The 5,581-nt window shown below is 31.5% G+C and overlaps 1 long non-coding RNA gene across 2 annotated transcripts; it reads left to right on the forward strand.

Annotated features, from left to right (window-relative positions):
• On the forward strand, nt 1,223–5,355 carry LOC110270169. 2 transcript variants are annotated; one of them, XR_002359370.1, is made up of 4 exons: nt 1,223–2,120; nt 3,260–3,295; nt 4,081–4,115; nt 4,595–5,355. It is a non-coding gene; the product is annotated as an uncharacterized LOC110270169 (long non-coding RNA). The 2 variants fall into 2 exon arrangements; XR_002359369.1 differs by having other exon boundaries at nt 4,081–5,355.

The raw sequence follows: 5,581 nt of genomic DNA on the forward strand, positions 1-5,581 counted from the left end.
TAACAGTAATAAAAAGTTTAGAAGTTAACATTAGTTAGGGTGTGTGTCGTTTATCTATTTTCTATTTTTATTATTACAAAAAAATACAATATAAAATTCATCTTTTAGAAAAACAATTTTAGAAAATAATTTTTGAAAAGGTTGAAAACTTTAAAAATGTCAAATTCATTTTTTAGTTTTTTTATTGTTTTCTATAAAAATTGAAAATAATGAAAATACGGAAGCAGGTTAATAATATTATAAAAGGATGGGTAAGGCAATTGTTCACTTCTTTTAAATCTATCTTCAAGGCAATTATTCCAAAAAGTCAATTCGTTTTCCAATTTTAATCCCTATTCCATATAATCAATATAACTATCCATCCTATATTTTGAAATTTTATTAAAATAATCGAGAAAAATAAAGCTTATATTTTGGAGTCTATTTAAATCCTTTACCTATTATTCAATTGTAATTTGTTATACCTCAATTCAAATCTGGTAGAAGAAATAAATCGATTCATTATGTAAAAGTGCCAAATCAATAAAGGAGGTTAATTAATTACCACATCATATGCAGACACGTGGCTAAGTGCAGTTAATATTATAAAATTAAACTTAGGAACCATAAAATGTTTATGTGCATATTTTTTTCTGTAAACTTAATGTGGACATCTATGAAAGTTGAATAGACAAATTTAATATGTCGTTGATTTGGGGTGATTTCTTAAGTAGGGGAAGCATTGTCAAATTTGTGTTTGTTTGGATTCGTATTCTTTTAATGATGTATTATGAAGTTTCCGAACAATTCCAACCTTTGTCCAACATTTTAACAATAGAAGAAAGAAGCACGTATTGAAAACAGATGCCTAACTACTCATAGTCACATGATGAAAGACAAAAATAGATTCAAATAGTAAAATATGTTCAATTTGCATAAGTGGACCAAACTTAATTACGTATCAAAGTGCTGAAGAATAGTCAATTGCGCGTGACAACATAATGCTATTATATACTGAATTGCCTTGAAACCAATTTTAAGGTTGGACCAAGATGAACATCACTCTATAAACTTCATATCTACTATTTGTATAATGTGTGTGACTCTTTTGGCCACGTGTCACTCTCACATTAATTTACAATAAAAAATAAAAAAATAGAAGTAATCTATATGCATCTCTATTTCGCTCTCATTTTTTCTTTTTGTTCTCTCTTCTTCATTTAACTTCCTCTTTTTCTCTCTTTCAATCTCGAAAATCCTAACTCTCTTATTCCCTTTATTCTCTTTTCGATAGGCTACTTTCTCCCTCTAGCCTAGATAATCTTTCTCTTGCTATTGTGCACTCTTGCTCTCTGGATTACATCGTCTTTATAGATCGTCTATGTTTTGTCTGTCTCTGGTTATCTCGATAGGGCTGTCGTGCTGTCAAGTTAGGATTTTCAGAGACGAGCTCCGATTTCTAGGAGTGGATTACGAGAAAAGAGAATAGATGTCTGGTTCTCTGAGTGTGATGGTCTCTTTGGTGTCTATCCGAAACCCTAGGTTTTCAATTCCACTTTCCACATTCTGGTTCGTATTTGTTTTCAGTCGTCGCTACTTCTTCTTGATTTTCATTGTTTCATTCGATTTGGCGCGAAGAAAACTAACCTAATTTCATTGGTTGCAACTCCTGTCGTAAAAGTCGCAAATTGGAAAGGCGATTTCAACAGAACCGATCCGGATAAGTAGCTTTGATTGTTGTTCTGCTGTAGGTTACTCGTGCTTATTTTTTTACCTAACTCGTGTCTTAGGGTAAAGTAGAAGAAATAATCAGGGATTCAAGATTTCCTGTTCTAATTTGTAAAAACTGTGAAGATAACAAGTTGATCTAAAATTTAAGGCGTTAGATATTTGGATTTAGGTGTAGTTATTTCTTAAGTTATTTTCTACTGCTATATATTTGGTGTTAAATTTGTTGTTAGAACTCAAATTTGGTGCTAATTTTTTGTTGGAACTCAAATTTGTACTTTAATTCATTGTTTCTTCAATTGTTGGCGCTCTTTTCAGACCTCGGTAGCTGCTCTCTAGGTGCTGGGCGCACGTGTGATTAGAGGCAGCATTGCCCCAGTTTTAGAATGGATCATTTGCATTTATTCTTTAAGGTATGGATAATTTTAGCTACTCCTTCTAATTATAAAGTTTGATTATTATTTTTTTATTTTTCTTAATGTATTTTTGCTTTCCTGTGATTATGGTTAATGAGAGGAAAAAAAATATATTTTTAAGATATTGTTCACTGATTGTGTATTTTGGTTCCTAATTGTTTCATTTCAAGCAATCAAAGATTACTGCATAAATTTTGTAAGTATCACCTGATAATTTTCTTTGATATCTTCAATCACATTAGAGAACTTTAAAGCTAAACTATATACAAAATCTTCTATGGTAATTGATAATCAATATGCACACAAAAATTTTTGCTATGATTAGTAGATTTTGGTATCTGAGGTTTTCTTGCCATGATTGCCATTATTTTAAGCATATGTTCTCTCATTTAGCTGATTCTTCTCTCTCTAATTTACAAATATTTTGTTTCTTCTTGTCACTTTTCGTATTGCACGTGCTTGAGTTTCTTGTATAAAATATATCCCTTTTTTTTTTCTGTGCCTTAGACTTTGGATTACAAATGTTAGAAAATATTAGGATATTTGAATATTAATTATATTTATTTGAATATTAGTCCTTCATTATTTGATTATTTTCTGATTTGTTCATTACCTATAAATAGGTGGTAAAAGCATGTGATTATCAAGTTTATTATTCTTGAGTTATTCACATGAATTCCAAAAACAAACATGGTAGCTTGAAAGATATTGTTTTAAACATTGGCTTTAAAATTCAAATAACTTCAAAGTTCTAACACTTTCTTTTGCTCTGCTAGTAGTTTTGTGTACAGTAATGCTATTCATTGTGTATAGAACTACAAAATATCAGTATCACCAAGAAGAGGTACAAGATTGAAACCATTCTTTTTAGATGTGTTGTTACTAAGATTTAGAATATTGATTTAATATTTGGCTGATAGATATTTAGCATTGCATAAGGGATCAAGTCATGTTAGTACTTTGTATTTTTATCATGTCAGTGTACTCATTTGATGAGAAAATCTCCATTGATTTGGGAAAAAAGAGATTTTTAGAAATTTTTTCCATCTCATTAGACACCATAAAATGGTATATAGTATTTTTACTGAGTGTGCTAACATAAGTTCTGTTCTGTGTTTATCACATGCCATTACCAGCTAGGCAAGAAATGGAATTTACGGGGAGAATGAAAGGTACATTATTTAATTGTTTGAATAAATAAATTATGTTCTATGTTTATCACATAACATTTAGTTGTTTGAATTGGATAGTACTTATTTAGTCACATGACATGTTTTAAAATTAAAGGCAATTCCTAGTCAAGTACATACCATAAAGTGAATGCCTTTAAGATAGGGATGTTATTGCAATTAAGTTAAAGAACTGAAATTTTGTTTTGTTCTTTGTTTTGATTTTTCATGTGTTATTTGGAGGTTTTATGTGGAACTGAAAATACTAAAATATCTTCAATTACATGATGAGCTTTCAAATTTTTTTACTACAAGAAAACAGCTCTATTGCCACGCTTTTAAAGCGTCGTTAAAAGCTAAAAAGTGTGGCAACGCTTTTGAAAGGGTCACATCTGCAAGGTTGCCGGTTGCTTTATCGCCACGCTTTTGGTGACCTATCACCACGTTTTATTTTTTGCCACGCTTTTACAGATTGCACGCTTAAAAGTGTGGCCATATGTATACTCTATAGCCACACTTTTAAAGTGTGACGAAAAATGGACATAGAGCCACGCTTTTAAAGCGTGGCAAAAATAGACATATAGCCACGCTTTGAAAGCATGGCCTAATCCTTTTCAAATAAAAAAAAGAAAAAAAATAAAAATATTGATAAATTAATCTTTAAAATAAAATACTAAAACATTAAGTTAATTATTTGTATTTATTTTCTACTTTTACGGTATCCGTATTCCCTACTGAGAACATGTGATTTGTTTTCGCCCCAATTTATCCAACCCTTTCAATGACAGGATAGGAAGACTTGTGGTAAAGCTGCGAACGAGAAGTGAGTTTATTATTTATAGATTGTATTTGTAGTTTCTCCCTCACCATTTGTTATCTTCGATTTTGATTTTCTTTTTAGAAGGGCAGGTGTTGTAGTTTTCTTTTGTTTAATGAACTATAATGTATTACTAGTTATGTGAATATGTTATTGATATATGTTTTGTATATTAAATAAATAAAGAAAAATGTCTTTTCTTATAACTGACAATCGTTTAATATCATAAAGGCTCAATACTAAATAAGTCATATTAATAAAGTTGAAGTTTAAAGAAAAATAGGTTAGTAATACCTTAATGTTAGAAGTTAGGTCGTTATAGTTGAAATCTTTGAGGACCTAATTATCACTTTACTCGTTTTAAAATTTCTTAGAGACTAATATGTTCTTGTAGAAAAACTATGGGGACTTGTGTTTTTTTAACTCTGAATGAGGACTTGTTTGCTCATTATTGATTCAATTCTTAATTTTACATGTTGCAATAGGAGTAGCAAACGAGTCTGCTCGTCTTGCGCAACCAAAAGCCCACTAGCCCCGCCCCCCGTGCCGCTTATTCTAACAATCTTGAAATAGCTCCCTACAAATTAGGCATGTCTGTCTTTTTTGGCGAGTTAAGCAGGTAAGCTCGACAGATTGTAGCCTATTTGCCACCACTAGTTATTTTTTATGGTGTTTTTTAACCTCAAGGCCTATAAAGGTTAGAGGTTCGCTTGGTGAGTTTTTGTATAACTTACAACTTTAGGCTCACTTCTTTTGTGTTAATGTTACTAACATCATGAAGACAGTGTATGAGAATAGAAAACTCTTTCCTCAAAGGATGGTGACACAACTTCATAGTAGGTCTTGTCCTTGGACCTATGGAACAAAGGATGACTCTCTTGAAGTTGAGTTAAGGATTGTGCATCCTACTAATGACCTAGCTCTAAAACTTGGGGATCCACCCAGTCTAACCCGGCAGGGAACTCGGTTGGAAGTTTAAAAACCCCTATCTTTGCCATTATTTTTGAAAACCTATGAAAAAGAAAGAATAAACTAACGACACAATAATCTATGATTTAACGCGAGTTCAATATGACTAACTGAGAAACTATCCATGAACACAAATTGCTTCGTCAATGGTGGAACGGTTTTTGGAAGGGGCACTGATAACCCCCAATTTTGTGGTTTATCTTGTGCTTAATTTAGGAGATTTTATTAATTTTTCTCACATTTATTCAATGAAATAGCATGGTTTTGTAATTCTCCCTAAATTTGTGCTTAAGAGTGAAAACATGCTTTTTAGGCCTTAAATTTGCCAATTTTAATTCACTTTAATTCCATTCGATGCCTTAATATGTTTGTTGAGTGATTTCAGATTCATAAGGCAAGTATTGGATGGAATAAGTGAAGAGAAAAGCATGCAAAGTGGAGAATTCATGAAGAAATGAGCATTTGGAGAATTAAGGGCCACGCGCACGCGTCATCCACGCATA

This window comes from Arachis ipaensis, chromosome B03 (genome assembly GCF_000816755.2).
Source record: "Arachis ipaensis cultivar K30076 chromosome B03, Araip1.1, whole genome shotgun sequence".
In the NCBI taxonomy this organism is placed as follows: Eukaryota; Viridiplantae; Streptophyta; class Magnoliopsida; order Fabales; family Fabaceae; genus Arachis; species Arachis ipaensis.